The sequence below is a fragment of the Cyanistes caeruleus genome, chromosome 3 (assembly GCF_971803275.1).
Source record: "Cyanistes caeruleus chromosome 3, bCyaCae1.hap1.1, whole genome shotgun sequence".
NCBI lineage: Eukaryota > Metazoa > Chordata > Aves > Passeriformes > Paridae > Cyanistes > Cyanistes caeruleus.
In genome coordinates, this window is record NC_141703.1 from 17,279,107 (window position 1) to 17,303,797 (window position 24,691).

Here is a 24,691-nt window from a genome sequence, read left to right on the forward strand (position 1 = left end):
ATCATCTTACATATGTGTGTGTACACAGAAGGAAGGAAAAATGAAATGACAACTATAGGTATCTATGTCTTTATAAAATAATAAGAAAAAAAATTACAGATTTTTTTTGGAGTGGGACATACAATTCCTTGGTATCAAAAAGATTTTCAAGTATTTTACAGTGTCAGCTGTATCCTTTAAAAGCTGGAGTACACAGAAGCAATCGAAACACTGAATAATATCATAATCACTAATTCATAATTATAGCCTTGCATGAAACAATTTTGTGTGTAAATGAATATATGTGATAAATATGCCTATCCTAAAGTAAGAAAAAAAAATTAAATTGGGAAATATTTATTTTATAATGATATATAATATTGCCTGTAATTTTTTTTTTAAAAATAAATTTGTGGGATCTTTGATTTCACTCCAGGTTGAAGACTGGAGCATCATAGTGTTACAGTGACACTAAAATGGCATCCAAATCCCAGCTTTCTTTGATGAGAACATAAAAAAAATAGGATTCTTTGTTCTCTTACATCTGCTTTTGGGATATGAATACATCAGTTGTATTCTTCAGCCCTTTAAAGGCTCATTAGTTAAAAACAATCAAACAAGAACTGACTGATCCCACAGTCCCCTTGCTTCCACTGCATCAATGGATAGTGTTAAAATGAGAAAAATATCTTCTAAGGAAAAATAAAATTTCTCATTGAAGTTAATGCCAATATTGAAGTTAATGAAAGTAAAGCCTGGGGCCAAGATTTAATCAATAGGAGCAAAAAGAAAATGTATCACCACAAAATCCAACTTCTGGTTTAATTGTATATATTATAAACAGCTTGTAAAGGGCATGAATGAGTTGTTTTTCTGCCAGAGTGGTTAACACTGGGAGACCAGGTGAGGTTAAAGATAAGAAGCAACCCAACATTCAGAAGCACTTTTATCTGCTTAATTCACTGTGGTTTGATGCCAAGAACAGTGGGTTGCCAATCTTTCCATCAATTTGACAGCTGCCAAAATATTCCTTCTGGAAGAGCAGACCCAGATAAGTGGAATTCAAGCCTGTTCACAAAAGGTTCTGTTTCCTTTGACACCTTTTGCAGGCTTTTATAAACACTGAACAGACTCTGGGGACTTGGAAATCACAGCTTGAAACCACTGAAGTTGAAGTTCAAATGTTTGAAATTCCTGGTGGAAAGTGATCTGCAAACAGGTATACTTTACAGTGAGATACAGAGTCCCAGCTCACAGAAACTCCTACAGCTGGGCAACACTGATTTATGGTCTAGACAGACTCAAGATTTGACTTGATCTCCACCACCAAAGTTTACTTGACCATATTAAACACATATGTAGCAAGTGTGGAGTGGGCAGAGTTTCTATTTGCCTAAAAGAAGAATCATAGGGCTAAAAAGTCCAAATATGATAGGACTTGTTTGCATATAAAAATTGAGCAAGAATACAAGCTGTAACTTCTTTTTACAGCCTTTAAGTGTGTTAAATGTCTGCTTAACAAGTTGATGAAGTCCAAATGTAATGGCATATATACATACAAACTCAGATGTCAAATTCAATACATAGTAAGGATGCATGCATCTGACTTGCTGCTAAATTTGGTGTGATGAAAAACTTCTGATGCTGAGCACTCCACTGGAAACTTGGTTCCTAGAGAATTTATACACAGGTTATCCACAACATCCCTAAAAAGCACAAACCAAATTTGTGGTTGCGAGCGAATTACAGTGAAATACATTTATTGCTTCTTCCTTGAACATCATAAGGGTCCTAAAGAAAGCCTAGGCAGAATCTCAGGTTTCCAAAGGATACCTGATAGAGGCATTACCTATAATCTAGAACAGATGATTGCTATCAGCTTACTAGGGAAGTAATGCAGAATCACAGAAACACCTGTTGTCAGGTCAATCTAGCCCAGCTTTCTACTGGAGTAGGGTTACTCCCAAATCAGGTCAGCCACAGCTCTCTGTTGCTAGGTCTTAAAAGCCCCTAAAGACTGCCATCCCCCTGACCATCATGTTTCACTGTTCCACCACCCTCCTGGGGAAACAATTTCTCTTTTACTATCCAACTTGAACTCCCTGAGTTGCAGCCTATGGCAGTGTCTGCTGCTGCATCACCTGGCACAGGTAAGACTCTCTTGGCTCCATTAGCTTTGTACCTGTAAGTGGCTATAGGCAGCTTTTAGAGCCCCTCTTATCCCCCTGTCCTCCAGGCTAAGCATCTCTCTCCCTCAGCCTCTTCTCAGAGGACATGCTCCATAGGCTGCTCATCCTCTCCAGCTTCTCTTCATTGAGGCCACTGATTAAGATGCTTGGTACCCAAATCAGGTGCAAACTTTGTACTCAAAGTAAACATTGAGATTTCTTCACAAACATGACTAGTGAAATCTCTCAGCTGTGATTTGCCTTTAAGCCTTAACTTTTTGAGACATCTGTGTGACTCTATTCTCTATTTTTTATTCTAATTCCATAATAACTTATGGTTATTAATGGAACGAAAAGACAAAGTGCTGTATCACACCCCATGTCTTAACTTCCCTGACAGCCAGCTGCAGCTGATCAGTGCCAGTAAACTGCATATACTCCAACATCAGAGCTTCAAATTGTCAGGCTCCCAGTTCTTCCACCTACCTTGCCTTGTCATCCCAAGGTCAGGTACTTTCACAGTAAGTTTGCTGTCAATCAAACAGTTCCTAGCAGCCTTTAGTGGAGAAATGAAAATAGATGAGTGGAAAGAACACAAAAAGGACCAAACAACATCATATGTTTGCTAATAATTACTGTTCTCTAGCATTTCAGTGAATTATGACATCTTTGATTTATGCAATTCAGTTTGAAACTGTTGCTCTCTTGTTTCACTTTTTAGCTATTGAATGAAAAATATTCTGTACCATTTTCTGAGCTTTAAGAAAAAAGGAAATTGAAGGATGTGGAACAGAGGTAAGAAACCCACATTCATCTAGAAAAACAGCAACAGAGCAAGAAACTAAACCCTGTATTTTAAAGGCTTCCTACTCCAGGCCTTCTTCAGTAGTCTCAGAATTTACCAAGACATCAAAAAGTGAAAAGTGTTGATTGGATTATTTGCAATACACTACAAACAGAGTGAAAGGCAATTTAAACAGCTTGATTTATGAAAAGTTCAATAGCAGCCTGTTTCTGCAAACAATCACTTGAGAACATTTATCAAGGGCTGTATTCTCTGTGTGCATGCTCATTAACTTCTGTGATACTGTTTGCATCCACAGTTCTCAGTCTGAAATCAAGCTCAAGTTTTGTTTCTGCTTTCCCATAGTGCACAGACAATTTTCAGGAAACTGACTTTATATTTACAGCTTGAATTCAGCTACTTAAGTTGTCTGATATTTCTGATTTATAAATCAGTTTGTGAAGTATGGATTTAACAACTTTCTTTACACATAAAGACAATTCTTTGAAAGCATCAACAATACAACTAAAATGCTAGCTGGTGGGGCTGCACCCCTGTTGAAAAACGAAGCAAGTCTGGAGCATAAATTGTCAAAAATCTCCTAACACATTTTTGACTAAAGTTAGAAAGCAAAATATTGCTGAAGCGTAATGCACCAGAAATTTGGTTGTGTACACTATTATGAAGTCAATGAAATAACAGCTTATTTTCCCAATAGGGAAGGACAGCACTTTTGCAAGATAAGTTTTGCATAAACTTTAGGTACAAGTCCTTGAAATGACTGATCCCCTCATCAAAAGCAACTTGAAATACTTGCTTGCAAACTGGCAGATAAATGGAGGCAGTTCCCACCATTAAGGCCACACTTTTGTGCTGCTAAATCCTGTTTCAGGTTATGGCTATAGATTGTAATTTCATCAATACTGAGTCTTCTTTTGATGTCATAAATACCAAGTCTCAAAGTAACAAGCAGAAGGACACTCAATCCTTTTAGAAATGGAGTGTTTGAAGTCTGAGATGGGACTGTATCCAGTTTCAACAATTTCTTTAAGTACATTGTATTGATATTTGAAGAGCAAAACTTAGAGAGAAGTACAACAATTTCTATTTTTTCTTTGATTTTTTTTATTTTGGGAATCTTAATCATCCCAAACATTTTCTGTTGTACAGTGTATGCTCAGAATTAAGTTCCATCTATTTATTGAATGAATACTTGTCTAATGGCTTTCTGGTCAGCTACCTAGGAGTCATGGGAAGGGACCTTCCTGCCCTTCACCTTTCTGGAGGTATGTTGGATGTCTGTGCTGTGAAGTGGCACAGTAATTCCTGAGCCTACAGCCCACAAAGGCAGCGTGCAGTGCTGCAGACCTGCCAGCTCCACTCTGGAGCAGAACACCTTGGGATGGGGGATATCCTGGAGTGGAAGGGACACACAGGGATCATGGTGGGGAGTGCTGGTTACATGTGACCTTAGTGCTTCCTGCAGAGCTGCCCCGTGCTGGGCCAGCTGGGTGTCTGTGCTCAGCAGACCCCAGTGCTGCCTGGGGCCAGGGCAGCAAAGGGAGAGCAGCTGTGGCTGATCCCGAGGGGTAGAACTGACCCATGGCAGGTCATGCCCCTCCCTGCCTTCCGAGCACCACTCCTCCGGTGGGATACCTCACAAAAATCTCCCTGCCTGAGCTGACAGCTCTCCAGAAATAGCACCAAAAGCATCCTAACATACTTCCAGAAAGCTAAATTGTGCTGGTGGTAGTATATAATTTTGGGAATTGATTCCAAGCGGTAATTTTCATGGAGGTAGTACTTCTTCCCTGGGGTTTGTACACATTTAATGCTTAACTGCTCCTTTTTTACTAATTAAAAACATCAGCAAATGCAGGACATGTCAAAACCTTGCAAAGTGCCTCCCAGCCCTTGTGTTAGTAGATTAGTTAGTTGTTGCATGAGCTGCAATGCTCCAGCTGGCCAAATAACAAAATATGTAGTAGATGTCGCCAGGAAAAGTCTTACATTTGCCTCAGCTTGCTTTTCCCTCCTCAGCACCTGGGATGTGCAGTACAGGCTCCCAGCCCACTGGAGGTTCCTGCAGCATACTCAAGTCTGATGGTTAGTACTTGTTTCCCAACAGCTACATCTGGAGCAAAAGGCTTTCACATTCTGCCCTTGCAATGGTTCTATATCTAACACCCTCCCTTCCTCCTCTTCCCCTTTCCTTGTCTCTTCCCATTCTCCTTCCCATTCCAGCTCCCATTCTCATTCCCACTCCCTTCCTTCTCTGTCATTCTTGAGACTCCTCTATTCCTCTAGATTACGTGCCTGCTCCATGCCTTTGTTTAGATGAGACAGTTCTGGGTCCCAGTTTTCCCATTCAGGGAGCCACTGTCATGTTCAAATTCAAAGAATGAATATGACCTGAATGTGCCCCAGGTTCATCTTTAACACAATATAGAGATTTTGTTGTTGCCAAGTCACACCAAACATCATGTCTATGGCACACTCACAGAAATGCTGCACATTCACTGGATACTTAGTAAGGAGCCTTGTTGAATACAGACGCTGTGTAAATCCCTGCCTAGCCAGAGTAAACCAGGAAAGCACCTTCTTTTCCCTAATTAAAAAAAAAAAAAGTACAAGAAACAAAGAAGCAACGAGGTTGGGATTAATTTCAGTCAGCTTTAGGCTTTTACAGTATTATGTCCAGAAAGAAAGAGACATTAATCACCTGAACTCCTTAAAGGACTACATTAGGACATGATGAATTATGCCTGAGAAATACTTCTGTCCACTAAAGAGAGGGTCTAGGAAAGTGGTTGTGGCATCCCACTATAAATATTTAAAATTAGCCTAGACATGAAGCAAGTTGTCTGCAATTTTGTTTTGTTGGACAGATACAGATTTATAAGTGGGGAGATGAAGAGTTATTAGCCTCATGTCTCCTCCAGAGTCTGTACAGTTTATAAGACCCAAACACTGCCACATATAAGAGCCCTATCCACCACACTTAATTTCTTTATATTAAGAATTAGATTAATGTATTTTCTATTGTCCAAGTATTTTTGAAATACTGAATAAGTAAAAAGATTCTCACTGTACTCTGTATTTGCACTGTTTTCAGTCTTTATGTGGTACTCCAATGCTAACTTTTGCTATCCAGCTTAACTTCTGTTAATGGTTTGCCATACTGGGCTGGAAATTCTGGTTTTCAGAGTTCATTTAGCAGCTACACCTCCATATTGCAGGGAGGAAAGAAGAAACCTAGAAGTTCATTGCTGGGAAGTTTGAAGGAAATATCCTGTCCCCTAAAGTTAAATAGGGCTCTATTTAGTGATATCCAGCATCTTTGGGGACTGGGACATAACTGCCTTTTCCAATCTTTTGGCCACGCTTGAATTTCACTCTGAACCTCTTGTTCAGGTCTAAGGAAAAGGAGAGTGAGCCAAAGCTCACAAAGGATCGTGTTCCATCAAAGTTCTTGGTGTCAGAGTGAGAGCAAGCCAAAAGAGGAAAACACAGCATATCCATGAGGAAAGCATGGGTGAGGTTGTGTCCCTTCCAGGAAGGTCCATGGACAAGTATTTTTGCAGTCATCTCCTTGTGCACCTGACTAGTCCTGTGGTGCTGCCCATCCTTGCTCCTTCTCAGCTGCATCCAGCCAACACTCCATGAGCACAGCACTGAGTTTGCTCAGGGTCGTGCTCTTGTCTGGGTGAGCTGCTTCTGCTCCACATTTGTATGTTGTAAAACTGTCTCAGAGGATTCCTCTAGACTGACCTGCAGAAAAAGCCACACTGGGAGCAAACAGCTCAGGATTAGAGATGAAAAAAACCCCCAGAGCTTGAGGGGGAAATGCACCCAGTGTGTCTTTGTTCCAAGCCTATTTTAGAGGTGCAAAATTTGTTCATTTATGAAGAAGAGGCATTTTTTGAAATATGACTATTAGTGCCAAGTCAGCACAGACATTTCTAATGCTTTATAATACTACAGCTATTTGAAGAGCATTAGCATCCTCTAGCTACACAGTGGAGCAAAGATGACACAGAAACTGTTCCATGGTTGTTCATATAGAAGCAATAAAGGATATATAGGACCTTCTGACAGAGCAACTATTCAGGCTGAGCATGGGAGATATTACTTGCATGCCAAAGAGAAATATTTGGCTTTTTTTTCACAGGCTGGTTTCTGAATAAAGTGCAGCAGACACACAAAAAATGCCAGACACTGTAAATATTTTCAAAACTGCTTTTAAAAGTCAGAGGGTAGATCTGGGATTTGTTCTACATATGTATTTGCCATGAGATTATAGGGAAACCACTAGCTCCCATCTGCTTCCCCTCATCAGCAGCTCTCCTTGCCCTAAATATCTGGGTCCATTTTGTGACATTGACTTTTTAGGGTAACTCCTTAGAGGAGAATGCTGCTGCCCTAAAGTTCTGCCTGGAGAGAAGCAGTTTGCTCTGCGTCCTGCAGGCCATGACACAGCTGTCTGCCTTAAACATGGGAGGTACATAGTTCTCTAACCTTATTATTATTATGCAACCCTCTGGTTGCATAATATTTAACTGAACTAAATAAAGGGAGAGTTGCCAAATGGGAGAAACAATCCAAACATGAGCTGTCAGATCAGTTCAGGGAGCACCAATGGAAGTCTTTTTAACAGCAGTTCCCTTTCATGAAGCATCACTTTAGTCTACAAGACTCATTTGTCTAAACAACTTTTTCTTTCCCTGAAAACAAATACCTTCATGCCTTCAGGAATCTGTGGGCAGTGATGTTCCCAATGACAATATCTATATTTATTGTCACTGTTATGATAGCCATCCATAGGATACCACTGCTGTGGGTATAGTGGACATGTAAAGTGGAAATGCAAGCTCTGCCCAAAGAATCTTCTGGTTCTTATGAAGATGGGTTCTGTAAATTCACTCAAACTTAGCAATACTCTGCTCTTCTGCCAGTGTCAGTTCACAGACATTGGAGTTTTCCCATCAATGAAAAAACAGTATGTTAAAATTGTGGAAAACATGTGGCCTTCCAATACTTAGAATGGCTTATCAGAAAGCTGGAGACAGACGTGGTACTAAGGCCCATGGTAATGAGGCAAGGAGTAATGCTTTTAAATTGAATGAGGGTAAATTTAGACCGGACATAAGGAAGGCATTTTTCATGAGGAGCGTGGTGAGATGCTGGAACTGTTTGCCCAGAGAAGTTGCGAATGCCCCATCCCTGGAAGTGTTAGAAGTCATGTTAGATGGAGCTTTGAGCAGCATGATCTGGTGACAAACATCCCTTTCCATGGCAGCAACTAGAGGAACTTTAAAGGTCTCTTCAAACACAAAGCATTGTAAGATTCAATGACTATGAAAAATTCCTTTCTTGTGTTAAAAGTCATGCTACTTCTACATTTTTTGAGTAGTTATGCAGTGCTCTAAGGTGAATATTTGAAAAACTTAACACATATGTAATTGTCTGGATGTTTTTACCACTTGGTGAACACTTAAACAGCCTTACTCCTCTACCGTGCAGTATTTTAGAAAGCCAAATATTCTCAGTGCAAGCCCTAAAAGGCAATAACACTACATATCCTTTCAGTGACCTTAGGAGGAGACTGCATCTACCTTTTCAAACATTACGGGGAAGCTTTCCAAAATTGCACAACCCTAGACTTTCCAAACAAATGTCCTTGGCATGACAGATAACAGGAGTTCATGTGACAGAGAAAGAGGCCTCTAAAATAACCTCTTCCACAGAAATAATATTGTCAGGATAATAGAAGAGTATAGATTTTTCAAGGAAATCTCTGATTTTTGTCCAGTATGGCTTATAATAAGAAAATCTGTTCTGTTTCATTGAAATAGTTTGGCATACATCTAATGCTTAAAATGTCATGTCATCTTACTAAAAAGGGAAAGATGGATCTGATCTGGACTCCTTTTATCCTGCCCTGGACTACTCATATAAATACATACAAAATCACAGGAGTGCTAGCAAGGCAGATTTAATGTTGAAATAAAGAGTACAAAGATTGAAATCCCAACATCATAGTAGTCAGTGACAAAACTCTACTGATTTAAATGGAACCAGAGTGGTTTTTATTATTGTATGAGTCAAGAAGATAAACCTTGTCTGATTCTAAGCATTTCAGGAAACTTTATGCTTAATACTCAAAAGGTTATTTAAAAAAAAAAAATATTCCAGAAGCGTTGCCTAATCTTTACTAGACTGGTATGGAAAACATTAAAACAGTAAATGGCTGCATATTGGCTTATCATCATCCCAAGGCAGCTTTTTCAAGTAAGTACTTGGTAAAATCCTTCATTCTCACAAGATAAGCAGTTCCTTGTTTAGATGTCATACATGACTGCATCTTAAATTGGTCACTTAAAACAGGAAAAGGGATTAATCAGAGAGCCATTTTTTAGAACACCACTAACAGAAATGCTCATGGTTAAAACATTTCTGCTTTTACTTACCATGCATAAAAATACAGAAGCAATTTGTTTTAGAAAGTTGCACTTCAATGAAGAGCTCTTTTTGCTAATCATTGGAATGGTTTCTCCCTCTGTGGCTGGTTTAATGGAGTGGGAGGCTGGAGCAGCTGTTGCAGGATGTCCTCATCTGCTGTCTCAGGCGTGTGGTGGACACCAGTGACTACTGGCTGCCTGCAAGCTGCCCAAGGCTGAGCACAGGCTCAGGAGGTTGGCTCAGCTCTCTTCCCTGCACAATGACAGATGAAATTGAGAAGCTAAGTGAATATGGACAGCTGAGCTGCACTCAGGCGTGATGGATTTGTGTTTTAGGGGCCAACAGGCATCCGTAGGTTTAAGATAGTGGACTGGATGTTGTGCCATCAGAAAAATAAAGGGGAGGGGAATAAATTGCATTTGCCCATATTTGAATATGGGCAAAGAGGGAAGACTCCCTTTAACACAGATGTCAGTAGCACAAGGAAACTGAACTCCTGATGTTTGTTCTTACTACATTTAAGAAATCGAGATCTTCATTCTTTTTTCTCAAGCAGAATTTAAAGATTTTGTTTTTTTCTGGTGTATATGTGACTTTTCCTTATACAATCAAGACTGCAAAAGTCTCAGTTTCTTGACCCAAAGGAAAAAAAACCTGTACATGTCTTGCCTTTCTCTGGATGTCTCTCTGCTCCCTCATCCATCTTAGAGCCCTCTAATCAGGCTCCATAAGCAAATCTGACTGTATCATATATTTTTACATAACCATAAATGAAGGTGTTTAGGATCATATCTTGGCTTACCAATTTATCTTTTCCTTTGAGTTGGTGGGGTCATGTGCTGCTTTCTTCATCCACAACTGCATGCAGTCTTGTGAGTCACCTCAAGTTTAGTGTCTTTTTTTGTTGGTTTTCTTCTAATTGCAAACCTAATCAGGGAATTATGAGCAGATCAAGTAATTTCAGTCTGTTCCAAAGCAATTTGAGCATCTCCTAGCTCAAAAATTCTTCCCTTCCACATTTCTATCAAGCACACAAAATTAAACTCAGCTAGTATCCATCATGAGACACACCAGGAACTTTATCTCTTCTAGGCAACTCCTGTTTGTTGTACTGCCTTGGTCTCCAGTGAACTCCTGGAGGTGCTCCTCATTTAATAACTTAGAAAATGTGCTCTTTTCTGCCCCTGATGGATATTAACGAAAAATATCTGATTTTAATTTGCTGAAGGGACTTTCTCCATTTTTGAACCTCTAAAAGAGTAATAAACCCTGTGCAGGATAGGGATGCCCTGCCTTAGGGGAAAAGCATTACCAAAGCTGAGTAGAGACTGAAGTGACACAGGATTTGTGCCTCAGCAGTTCCCATGGGTCTCCCATGCTGTCTCTGACACTGCAATTGTAATAGTGCTGATCTAAAACTGGTTTGCATACACACAAGAGGCAACGTTTGTTAGGAGAGATTTTATCTTTTTATTCACATGAAATAAATAATCGGAAAAAATGTATGTGTTCTGAGTAGACAAGTCCTTCTTCAGGCACCTGTGAAAAATAAGGCCACTGGATATCTTAGTTATTGCACTAGGCAGTGACTGCTGTAAATTTTATTCAACCTGCCAGCCAAGGATGGCAATGAAAATGGAGCTGTATAGAAGACAGTGAGGCTTGTAGAGCAATGTTTAAATCTACTGAGGTAATTCTAACATAGATCCTGAAATCTGCCAGGGCTGTCTGCAGTCTTGTCTTTGAAGATGAGATATGTGGAAGATTTTGGTCATGGAACAAAATCTTTCTGCAGGGCATATGTACCCTTCCAAATCCCTTACTTTCCACCAGTCAGAATGATTTTCTTGTGATACACAGTATTTATTGCTTCTGACAAGCTGGATAGCTGAATTTCCTCTGCCTTCATGGTTGCATTGAGCCACAGCCATATTCAGGGCTGACTTGTCTGGTGGCAGCCCTGGGGGCAGGACGGGCTTCTGCGCTTCCCATTTTGAAGACTGATGAAATAAATGATAAGGTGGTGCAGTACAAGCTGAAATAAGAATTAACACATGACATGTACATGATCACTTACATCTTCAACATAGCAAACATATATAATGACTAATCAAACTAATCAAAGCTCAGAAGATGGGCACAGGCATGAAGTTTTTTCCTTTATCCATTTAGAATGGATGAGGAAAGCAGCCCAGCCACCGTTGTCCACATGTGAGAGGCAGGCGAGGACAGAACCAAGTTCTATGATTATGACACCAGAAGCAATTAACTCTGAGGGAAGACTGACACTGCTGTAATAGGAGGCTGTTGTTACCAGAATTATGGGATAGACCTGACTTGTGCCCCAACCCTGCCATCTCTCTGAACTGTTGCAGTTCCAGACACCACTTGGTCAAATTTGGCTTTACTATAACTGTGATGGGGTACTGTTGTATCAAAAGATACATTCAGAGTATTTTAAAAATAATTTTGGAGTTTTTTTTTAATGGCTTTTGATCGATTGTGATGTTATCATCAAGCACAACAAGGATTAATCAACTGTTTATTACTACGCACTGGAAGCAAGAAGCTATGCTAATTCTAAATCACTTATTTTCCTCTACATGCTTTTTTTGCTGTTTCTCTGCCAAGCATGTTGGATATAAGGAATGTCTCTCCCTGGTGCCTAGCTCTGCCTGGGCACAGCTGAATGAAATTGATATGTGGCTATGGGATTCATCTTATGAGATTTTAACCCATGACTTCACATGAAATATGTCATCCTACAGAAGTGTCTACCTCTCATCAAGGATTGTTGAGGATGTCTGCACAAATGACTTGGATGAGAAGCCTGGCATTAAAGTTAGGTGACATGAATCAAATCATGGGCAAAAGCCTGTCTAAAATGAAGGCTCTGAAGTGCATTTAGAAATTGGGGAAATGTCAGACATCACAATTCTTTAATTAAGAGCAGAAAAAACTACACTTGAGACATTGTCAGCTAAGGATGAGAGAAATAAGAATGACTTAGGAGAAAAGGCTGCAAATGCCACCTATTTATTTATCACTAAAGAACCACTGTAATGCATTGTCAGGAAATAAATCCAAGTGTCCTTCAGCAGGCTGGGATTCCTTTAAATCAAGTCCAAGTGACCATGGCATTGTATGTATGCTTGTTTTCTATTTATTAACATTTCTTAATTTAAATAAGAAGAAAACACAGAACTGGGTTGAATCCACTGAGACAGAAGACACATAATCTCTTCTGCAAGCAACAAATCTCAATCTCATCTCACTGAGCTCCAATGAGATACTCATTCTTTACAGAGGTATCACTCACAGAAGAGTCCTCTTCTCTTGACTAGAAGTAGATCTGTTACTCAGAAAATAATGCTACTTGGTTCCTGTTGGTCATATCTGACTTTGGTGGAAAGGATCTTACAGCTGAGGGCCTGAGTTAGGCAGGACTCAAATCTTAGACTGCCTTAGTGGCTTTGTAGAGTAATGACAGAAATAGAGTCCCCTGCAGTTGTCAGAAAGATGGGAAAAAATATAGTACAGGGATTAAACTGTTGTCTCTTTAGAGCACCTGGTAGAGCAAATTGATATTCAGTAATCATATTTATGAGCTGATGTGCATTTCTGATATTAGGCCTTTGTAATTTTTGAAGAGTTTTGAAGATTAAATTGCTCCTTCAATTTCCTGTGGGTTTTGACCTCATCAGAGTGTCATCCTCTGATGGAACTTTCATCTTTTTGTATGAACAGAAGAAATTAGAAAGCATTGGGAAAAGTAAATTGTGTATAGAATTATTATAATGGAAATTAGTTTTCTTTGTCCAACCTGCCAGGGAAAAGAACCAGTCCAAGATGAGCACATCTGTGTTTCACTGCTGGTTGTATATTTGACTGTTGCAATATTCTGGACAGACTTCATTTGTAATCTGGTAGAGATTAATGTCCTGATTTGTGTCCATGTATACAGCTTTCCATGTCCAAAACTGGCTGAAAGCCCCAGAGCATTTCCTGAGTAACTGAGTGGATCTTATTATTTCCTTTATGCTTACAGTGGTACTTTTGTGGTTGTCATAATGATGACTGTGCCTCTGCCATCTACAGAGAGCCACAGGTGAGTCTGAGATTCAGCTCTGATGAGCATATGAGGAATGGTTATTATCTGCAGAGCTGCATTCCTATTTTACATCTGGAAGCATGTGCTGGATCATTTCAGCTTTCATAAGGCTTGTCCAATACATAACAATGAGGAGATATGTGTGTTCACTCAGTGAACTTCCCTCTGCTCTGCTGCAGCATTGGTCAGACCTACACAAACCATTGTCCATTGCAAAGACAGTGGATGCCAGGCACCAGCAGAGGTGAAAGTGTGTCTCAGGCAGGAAGCTCTTGCTTCCTGTGGTTCTCAAAGCACAGAGGAACTGCCCTATGGCCCCCATGAAGGGACCTTTTGTTCCCAACATTCTTTGTAATGAAACTCTTTAGGCACCAGCTCCTCTGTGGGAGACGAGAGGTACAAATACTGAACTGACAAAGAAATGGAGGCATCAAAGGTGCAGGATGTGCGTGCAAAAGTAATGCCTTGTACAAAAGTAACACTGCAGGTCACCTGGGAAAAAAGCAAGGGAGAAGGGTTTGCAGAGCTGGGGAGGTGAGGGACATGAACTGAGAGGTAGGCAGAAAGAAGGCTGGGGGGATGGTGACACCTCGGATCATCAAACTGAAAAGATGAAAGGACAAAATAAAAATGTGCTGAGAGCTTATAGAATTAGCTCTGTGTCTAAATATAGACTGCTCCTCACCATGAAAAGTCAGTATTAGCTTTCTTAACCTGATTATATCACATGGCTTTGGAAAATGTAGTCAATTTGTTCTACTCAGATGTGGTAATTATTATAGCTTAATTTACTGAACCTGTTTTAGAAGTACCCATCACAAAAATGTCATGTCCCTGCTTTTTAAATTTGTCATTTTCACAACATCTCTGAACTCAAGCAGATAGCAGAAATTAGTCATTAAGGCTTAGCAGAGTCCAGAATGCTCAGCAGCCGATTTGCATGACCGATGATCTCTCCAGATAGACAAAGCATCTCCTGATGGAACCCAGGCATAACAGACCATGATATTCAAAACAAGTTATGCTGCTACATGTTCACAATGCTATTGCTTTCAAATCTATCAGAAAAAAAATGTCAAAAGCTTCTTTGTTCATAGCTTCTCTCTAAAGCTTTATTATTATTTCTTCTCAAAGCTCTGTTTTACAGGTCTTTTGATTTTTATCTTCTGTCTCTTGGCAATCTATGTGTCTCTTAAACCTCTGGCTATTCATATCAACTGCATAAATAAATACTCCAGCTCTCTTTTTTCTTTATGTTTCTTTTTGATTAACAGAGGGAATCTGGGAAATAGACCCAAATCTAAATATACAGAAAAGACAAATTTTAAAAAGTGTAGGAAATACAGATTTAAAAATCACATGATTTGAAACACAACCTGGTTAAATTTGTTGGAGGCTTTGTAACGATGTATGAATACACAGTCAGACCCTACTCCTGGTCCTTTTGTTTAATAGATAAAAAAATCATAACTTAAGAGGCTTTGGTCTCTTCTCTTTTTATTGTTATTGTTGCCTCCTTCCCACCTACAAATGTCAATAATTAAGTTGGGCAGTAAAACTAAGGTCAAAGATATCACAATTGCTGTGGCATTTGTCCAGGAGGAGAAGCAGCTAGATGAGGAAATAAACAGAGAAGAAAATCTTCAAGCTTTCTTCTATTCTAAACTCTGTCAGCTCCTGACCTTGACCAAACCACTGCTGTGCTGGAGGGCTCAGGTTGAGTGTGAGCAGTGCTTTTTGGCATCCTGGTGTCCTGTTTGTCTCTGGGTCTGTGAAATCCTACCTTTCTCAGATGCTGGAACACCACACTCTTGGTTTCTGACTGGTATAAAGTCAGGACAGAGACAAGAGAATGTAAAGATGCACCTCCCAGTTCATTAACTTAGAGGCTGCCTCTGTAAAATTGGGCTAAACAGACATTCCTAAGAAGGCATCTGTGCTCCTGACCCAAGCTCAGAAAAGCACAGCTTGGACTTGTCTGGGGGAAATGCAGCTTGGTACCATTTCTCACCCTGCAGAGCAGCTATAGCTGTTCACAGGCACAATGTTTGCCCTGCCTAACTGCTTTCACTGAGGAGGGTGGTGGAGAGGAGATTTTGGGATCTCTAGGAATGGGGACTTCCTACACACTAGAGAGCTGATTTTGATGGTATTCCCTGGTCCCTCTGGAAATAAGCCTTTTACTTAATCAACATTGCTGCAAAGGCTGTAGCCAGTATTGCTAGCAGCACTGGCCTTCTTGGCCAGCTGGGCACACAATGGCTCATGTCCAGCTGGCTTCAGTTTTGCTGAAGTTTTTTTCATTCATAGACTCTTCTAGTCTATGAATCAGTGATTAAGACATACTGCTTTCAATTACACAGTGGTCACAAGCTCAAGGCTGTTTGGAGCCATCCCTACAGAGAGAGTCTCCCTGTGCTCCACACAAGTCTATTAGCAACACCAGGAGCCTCTTTAGGGACAAATTTAGGGTGGATAGAGCACATTATCATGCATGCATTATTATCTGACATAACTGAAATGTTCAATACACAAAACTTCTCTTTTTAGTTCTTGGGTAAGCCATCCATGACTGGTAATGGGGTATTTTCTTGCCCTTGCAGCTGTCTGGAGGTTTCATGAGCCAATTTGCTGTTCTAAAAAGTGATTTTGAAGCTACGTGAAGCTCTTCAAACTACTATTACAAATCAATTGATAACTCTGTACATTATTAAATATTCCATAATGATGAAACCTGTGGTAACAGTAGATAAGCTGGCATCATAAATTTCAATTTTCAAAATTGATACAGGCAGTCTCACAATTGAAAATCAAGTTCCAAATTGCTCACATCTACATTTTTAGATTATCTTTTAATTTTTGGTTCATACTTTTTTAGACTGTAAATGTTTAAGACCAACCAATCTACCAGTGTTCTACAATTTGAAATAATCAAACTTTAGAAGGCTGAAGCCCAAATATCCATAAACTGCTGTTCTCTCTACCAAACATGGTCTTTCAGTGTTAAGCACCTGCACAGACATTAGGAAATTCTCTTCTGAAAATGTGGTACCTAGGGGGGTCCTGTTGTCCACTCTAGGTCTATACAGATAAAAACTAAAATCCTGCAACTAAATTGTACAGATAACATGTCAGAAATCATGTTAAAATAAGTTGCACAATGAAATCACATTGTTTAGGAAAAAAAAGATATGAGCTTAGCTTCTAAAACTGTATTGTTTTACACTCACCCATACACTCTCTCTTGCTCAATTTCTATTGCTTTTACCTGTTCAGCTTATGGGACATCATGACTAGAAGGGTGTTACAGCCTAAAACTAGAATTTAACTAGAGATATTAAGAATAAAGACAAAAAATAATTCCATCCAGTTTATTTGGTAGGTAAAAATGTCACTAACTTTTTGATCAAACATGGCAGATATAATTTAGTGTTTTATTTCCCCCTGGTTATACTAAAAGCTACATTTTATAGCAGCTATGATATTAAAAAAAGCACACACATGAAAAGATATAAATTTAAATGATAGAAATGTGAACTGTCTTAGCTGTAACCTAAAGAACAGTTACAGAAAAAAAAGATGTCATCAAATATTTCTGTATATTCCCATCATTTCTGTACAAACACCTTATAGTCCACATGCAAACTATTTCTTTCCACTTCAGTTTTCCACATTTGTCCTCCAGCTTCTGGCTCGTGTTACACCAGGCTAGATCAAACACTCATCAAGGCCAGGAACCTGTCACTGGCAGCACCCAGTAATAAATACTGAGGAAAAATATCTGCTCCAGGCAGCTGTACAGTGTCTGAGAATCCTGAGCCAAAGGTGGTGCAGTTATACCTAATACCCCTTGAGAGATATATTTCTACTCTGAATTCATTGTTACCCTTTTAGGCAGATAACTAGAATCTATAACATCCTTCAGTAAGTGTTCCTACAGCTTAACTACTGCTGACAATATGAACAATCAGCTTGTTTGGCCTGTTTTCAGCCTATCTTCCTCCAATGCCCACCTGATAATTACTAACATCTGCTTTGATTTTTAGATCACCTTTAGTACTGGGCTGTCTCTGTGTTAGGTCAGGGTTTTATTTCCCCTGTGTACATTGTTTTTCACTCATCTGCACAGAATTTCAAATGCCACTTTACTGCTTTTGTATGTTAGCCCAAAGGGCTCTTGTTAAATGTTTACTCCCACTGGTGAGTACACACCCATCGATCAGTGTGCTTCCTCTCCTTATGCAGTGAGATGCTGGAGCCCTGTGAGCTCCTCTCTTTGACATGTTATCCATCCAATCTATTAGTCATTGTCAAGCCTCTCCTTTGACATCTGTTCACTCTCAACATCTTTCCTCGATTATAGTCACCAGAACTAGACACAATATTCTCTTGCTGAATACAGCAGTGTCAAAACATGTCGAGTGCTTTTACTCACTGTGTGCCTGTTTCCATGTCCAAGGAGACAATTAGCTGCTTTGGCCACAGCATCAGGGTAGGAATTTATGTTTGGCTATCAGGATCCTAAAGTCTCTTTTAGAAACACTGTTTTCCCACTATAGCATACACTTTCCCCTACTTTACTGAATTCTGCACTCCTGACATGAATACACTAATTTAACATAGATGTGTCGTTTGGTGTCACAACACTGTGGGAGGGAGAAGGAAAATGGAATGACAGCTAGGATCAACCACATAGTTAAATGTTAAGTATCTGTCATGGGCCTGCTCTTGGGCAAGGGAATTATTGCAGGGTCATGAGTTAATGCACTATTCAGTAACCTGTGACTCACTGTAGCTGCCTGCTGCTTGTGCTGGGGCAGTCTGACACTGGCACTCCAGCAAGGAATCTGTGACCACTTCCACATCTGTTCCATTGCCCATAGAATTGGGATTGATGGAGGCTCCAGGAGGAACCTGAGTCCTGCATCTGAAACTGATGAAAGGCAGCAAATTTGATGTTACGCTTTTCTAGTGACATTTAGTTTTTGAACAAATATGCTTTGTGCAGCTGCATCTTCTGATACAAGGCACAGCCTGGGATTTCCTGAATGAATAGTAATCAGGAAGTCAAGGGGCAGATCCTGCTTTTGGCGTTGAGACCAAAAAAGAGGAGTGGAATTTGACAGAGAGAATTAAAATAAGAATTTTATGTGCTCAATTCTGCTTCAAAATAAATGATAATCACACAGATGTATTCCAGATAAAATCAAAGCAAGTATATAGATAGATTCATGAACATGAAAGAAACAAGACCTGATCTAAATTCCATGACAATCAGTTAAAATATTTCAGGAAAGTTGCATCTTCACTAAGATGCTGTAAATATCTTAGAATCACAGAATTGTTTAGGTTGGACAAGAGCTTTAAAACCTTTGTGTCCAACCATAAAGTATTAATATCAGTAGCACTCAGCAGTGTCAGGTTAGGACAGGGACACAACGTGTAACCTTAGGATAACTAGGGTATTTCACAAGAAACATAAACGTAACAAATTTCATGGCTAACCTGAAAAGAATACTGTCTTGCAGGAGGCATTGTTTCCTCAATATTCACTGTCTTAACAAATTGAATTTTCTCAATCCTAATTGACCCCCCTTCACTTTCTTCCTAAGAGAGACAAAACCACAGCAGATTGTGACCTAATGTTAACACAATATAAAGTATTACAGTTGGAAATTTTTGTATAATTTTGTGCTTCAGGTTTGTCAAATTTTAAGAGAAAGGTAGTAAGAAATCTCCTTGATGCCCTACCTGCACCTAATATGTGGATTAAATTCCTTTCTAAGTCAGTTACAAGACTCAGCCCTACACCTGAGAAAGCATCTGCTTCAGCTGCAGGAGGGCAGGGCAGAAGGGGGGAATAGGAGAAAAACAAGGAAGAATTAAGGGGAAAACACCTTAAGTGCAAGCCAGAAGCCTACCTGAGGCATTTGCAATTTTGGCAAAGTAATGGAGTTTATTCTCAGTGGGCTTCCCTGCAGTTATGTAATGGGTTGTGACTCACATCAGGAGTTCAAAAGTATGAAAAGGAACAAAAGAATTAAAATAAATTGCCTGGAACATATATTCCCAATGAGAGATCTTTTGAGTGAAAAGCCACCCTTTTGTGATATACAGCCATTCCCTAGGAAACAAGGATAGTTTAACCATCTGCTTTGTGCAGCTGAGGGATGGGATTCTGCACTAATTACACCTCATACAGGTAAATTGTGAAGCCAGTTATTTACATGAGTTGAGAGCAAAGCCTCAACAAGGAAAGCATCCCTATCCAAGGCAGTGTGTAAACATATGTCAATGTCAATTACTTGCTTAAGTCCTCCTTGGAAGGACACAAACAGATGCTCAATGGTAAGCACAACTGTAGGGGTTGTTTTGAATATAAACACTCTTAAGTCCACAGATAAGTGTTCTCCTGAAATGAAACTAGGATTTGATTCCCTATAATTCAACTCAAAACAAAGTACACTTGTTGTTCTAACACACAATATCTAATCAAGTTTCATAGAAAAAAATGGGAGTGGCACTGGAAAATCTTAAAATAGCTTCTTTTGAAAATATATTTCATATGCCTTTGCCATATTCATAATCAGAAATGTTTGATTTTGTCAGAACAAAGAATCTTCTCTTGTAATTGATTGGTGATATTTTACTTCTGTTGTGACTTCTTTAAATGTTCTTCTAGAATTGTTTTCTTCTCCATTACATTTCCCTAAAATAACATCACAATTACTTTCATTGTTATTATTAAGTTACACTATTTATTATTACTATTTTATTACCATTAACATAAAAACAACTATAGAAACTGTAATAATGAACGTATAATCATTTTCTTCTATATGTTTTATATGTAAAGGAGGCAAAGGAGGAGTAGTCCCCTCCCTTCAGAAAATTTCTTGGGCATTACAGGGCAGGTACTTGCCCTGACTGACTGCAGGAGTGAATGGTATGAAGACAGAAGTTAGTTAATCATAGCTTAGAGAAGCTGTAAATGCAATTAAAATATCAGGTTTGATAGAAAATGTAAAAAAACCTTGTCATTCCCACTGAAGTTGATGGGGCTCACAGGGGTACAGGAGGCCAGGAAAAAGGTTGGGGCAGATGGAACTTCAGCTACTTTCTTTTAAAGCACTTCTTGCAGGTCCTTTTCCTGAGGTTGTCACTGTGTGATCTTTATGAAACTTCTTAACCTACTGGTGCTTGAATTAATCAGATCAATTGCTTGAAGTGCCTGGGCTGCTAACATTGTGCATGTGAGAGCAGGTGCCTGATCCACATCAGCTCTGACACTGTGACCACTGAGAGCCCAGACAGGATCAGCTGAAGCCACATGGAATGACTAAAACCTGCATTAGTGGGGCTTAGAAAATAGGCCAAGTACTTCCATTACTACTTGTGCAAACACTAGCACAACAGTCTCTGGGTTTGACAAAGCTATGCCAAGAAATGAGTACAGACTTATCATAATATGTATTTATATGGATTTATCATAATATGTAATTTAATTTAAATACTAGAACCATATGTTCTTTAAACTGCACCTTGCAACACTTATTTGTTAATAAATTGTATTGAAATGCAGGGAGAGATGTTAAATATATCAAATACAAGTTATGAAACAGTAAAATCCTACATGATTCATCACATATATTTATATAATGGAATAATGAGTACAGTTAAATATAGTCGTTAAAATTTTGTTTTCTTGATAAAAGACACATGCTCTTCATTCTAAGGTAATTAACTGAAAAAATTAATCTGTTCAATTTAGGTGCTTGGTGCCTGTGGATATGCCCTTGCAGAGTGAATGACATACTGGATCACCCTGTGATATAAAAGCATGCATTCTGTCTCTTTGTGGGCCTGTAGCAAGCACATGACCTAATTCTAGGAGTGCAATAGAAGGTTAAAAGTACAGGTGAAAAGAAACACCTAAAAGACTCAAAAAAGCCTATACATCCCTTGTTTCTCTGAAACAGAATGGAGAGTATTAAGCCTTTGAAGGAGCAGCTGCTTACACTGTAGCATGTATAAGTCACCTCATTACTGCAGTGCTCTGGCAGAAGTTTAAAAACATATTACCCAGATTTCGGCTTTTCATTACAATTTGAGAAAGAAAACTATTTCAATCTCTAAAAAAAAATCTTGACAGTGAAACTAAAGTATTTCCTGTCCAGATCCACTTTACAATGGTCCTCTTTTTTCACTTGGAAAAGAAACCACAACAGAAGAAATTATGCCAGATGAAATGTTCAACTCTTCTTTCTCTCTTTTTTTTTTTTTTTTTTTTTTTTTTTTTAAACAAGGTCACTGGTCCAGGAATAAAATATGTCTGTGTTGTACTGCCTTTTTTCTGCACAGGATGCCCTTCCTCTGTGAGCAGAGTCTCTTGTGCTGAGTCAGGTCATGATAGCATGGCTGTGCTGAAGGGGATGGATGATTCTTCAGGGCAGAAAGTGCAAAGAGTGGCTTGTGCTGTATACAAAATTCTGCAAGGTATGATAACCTCCCTTTTTTTCTGGTTGTAGCTCAATTCCTTCAACTGTGAAATCTAATTTCTCCTGGGAAGAAAATAAAAAGCCATGTGGAATCAGCTGTAAACATTTGTTCTCTATGATCTGAAGAAAGATAAAAGATTTAAGGAACTCTGATTATTTTTCCAAACTTGAAATTATACTTGTACTGAGGAGAGTTGCATTTTCTTTGCCTTCTGTAACACAGGGACAAACATAAAAGGTTTGTTCTCCCAACAGATCTCAGAAGCTGGGTTTGGAAACTTTCCCTGTCCTTCAGAAAGAGGGTTGTTGTGAGACAAATTCATGGAATCACAGAATCATAGAGTAGCCTGAGTTGGAAGGAACACACAAGCTCCTGGAAACTGGCAGAAAGGCCTAGGACATTCTGGAGGCTAGAGGTGCTTTCCTTAGCATTCTCTAGCTGCTGCCTCTGTTTCCTTCTCTGGCACAGTGGTTTGGATATGGTGGCCACCTACAAGCATTTTCTGGCAGTAGCGAACTCTGGCTCCTTCCCTCCTGGTAACATCGCTGTTCAGGAGAGTGGGCAGCTGGAAAACTAAAATGGAAAGGGACAGCATCCTGACAGGGGAAGCTTGGAGAAGAATTTGGCTAATCTATGGTGGTTGGAGAAATAGCCATGTCAGAAGCTCAGACAAGGTGAGCTCAAGGTGAAGCTCCTGACTCCCAAACACACGGAAACGTGTCCTCCAGCCGGGTGAAGCAAACAAACTGGCTGGGAAGTGCTTCTCCCTGTGGCTTGGCTCTGTATCCTCAGCAGCACCAGCCTGAAGGGCGTGTGTGGATGTGGAGGAACCAGGGCAGGATGGTGGCTGGGACAGAGCAGGGACAGACCTGGCGGGGCAGGCTGGGCAGCATGGGGGCGATGGGGCAGAGGAACAGGCAGGGAAGGGAGCAGCAGCCCGAGCAGGAAAATGCTCTGTTTATTTTAAATTGATGGCTGTGCAGCCCTCAGCAGGGCTTGGGCAGCTGGCAGGGAGGTCCCAGAGTCCTGGGCTGGGCAATGGCAGGGCACAAGGGGGGTGGAAGGAGGCAGGAGAGACAGAGGCAGGGCATGGACACCTGTCAGTCCGGTGAGCTGTGGGAAACTGAAGCGCTCCCATTCTGCTGCTTGGATATCTTTGAGGAAATGTTCCATCCATCATCTCCCCCAGTGCTGCCCCCAGGAGCAGGCCTGATGCTGTAAGGACATTGCAGCAAGCTATGCTGGCATTCTCTGTGCTAAAGAAGGCCAAAGACCCCTTTGTTTCATAGCCATACCTCTTAGTTTTATTATACCTTTTTTTATTAATGCCTTTTAAAAGTGTTTTTTCGCTCAGGTTGAGGGAGAGCTTTTTCCTTCATTTCAGGTGAACTGTTTCATCCAATTGAGCTGTTTATTCAGAGCTCTGAAACAACACAGAATTTGCAATAACACAAATTTTCTTTTCCATTCCAAATAAAGTAGATGTAGAGGGCAAGAGCTACTAATTCTATGACTTATAAGTTGTGAATAGACCTGCAAAAACAATACTCTCTCATTATTTACAAATTCTTTTCACCTTCCTGATGAGACATACATTTTTAAAGTTTGAATGTTTTGATAAACTGACCTTTTTCAATCCACTGCACTTGAAGTACATTGTAGTTAATTAAACCAGTGGCGAAACACTATATTGGTGTTTATAATTTATGATTAAGGTGATTCTCACACAAACAGAGGATGAAAAGCAATCTGAAATGAGTCAGGTAATTTATTTTAATATTACAAAAATGTAAACATAAAAAATTTGAACATACTTCCATCAACACACTGTATTTAAATATAGATATCTATAATGTATCCTTTTGGGGTTCATTTTAGCAAGTCATTTGGGCTAAGGGATGGAACAGGTTCCTGATCCTGGTGTAATGGAAACCAGTGAAAGAGATAATTAAAGTACTCAGGAAAATAGTCCTAATAATCTTAATGTTTTCTGCCTTCTAATTTTAGAACATAATTTTAAATGGTGTTTTAAATTATCCTGCATTTCAGCTCTCACTTTTCAGTAAAAAAGGTATCATATTTTTTTCCTCACATGGCAAGACATGCAAGATCTTTGCAATATTATACTTACTGGTTTGTATCTTAAGTGTCAGTCTGATTTCACTCCATGAAGCAAAAGTCATCTTCCCCCTGCCCCTGAAGCTCTCTTGTTCCATCAGTCTTTTGTTCTGTGCAATTAAAAAATTTCTGAGGGACAGAACTTATGTGTACAGGGTACAAAACCAAAATAACTTTGTGGGGACCTGCCACAATAATTAATTATTTATGAAGGGTTATTAGCGGGATCTAGCCTCAAATACCTTAAAATCTGATCACTGAAATGTGTTTAAACACACATTTAATTTACTCTGTTTTAGGATTAGCCATTTGTTTACAGTGTGCCAGATGTGAAATGGGATATTTCTCCACAGGGTGACCAACCACAGCCCTACCTGTTTGTGTCATGATGCACCTGCCCAGAGCTGGAGCTGTGCTTTGAGCAGGAGGCTGAATTCAATGACCCCTGAAAGTCTCTTTCAAACTGGGCTGTTGTGTGGCTGCTTTTGATGGTTGCTAACGTTATGCAAACAGTACCCCTTGCAGGAATAGGTGAGAATCTCTTTTGCCTGAAGCTCTCATCAGTCCTGC

The 24,691-nt window shown here is 39.6% G+C and overlaps 1 long non-coding RNA gene across 3 annotated transcripts; it reads left to right on the forward strand.

Moving 5' to 3' along the window:
- The first annotated feature begins 1,974 nt into the window (after positions 1 to 1,974).
- LOC147653985 (uncharacterized) lies at positions 1,975 to 24,285 on the forward strand. 3 transcript variants are annotated; one of them, XR_015284185.1, is made up of 5 exons: positions 1,975 to 2,129; positions 2,869 to 2,942; positions 4,972 to 5,037; positions 21,866 to 22,000; positions 22,258 to 24,285. It is a non-coding gene; the product is annotated as an uncharacterized LOC147653985 (long non-coding RNA). The 3 variants fall into 3 exon arrangements; XR_015284184.1 differs by lacking the exons at positions 21,866 to 22,000; positions 22,258 to 24,285 and adding exons at positions 13,442 to 13,501; positions 16,108 to 17,862; XR_015284183.1 differs by lacking the exons at positions 21,866 to 22,000; positions 22,258 to 24,285 and adding an exon at positions 6,346 to 7,375.
- The last annotated feature ends 406 nt before the right edge of the window (positions 24,286 to 24,691 follow it).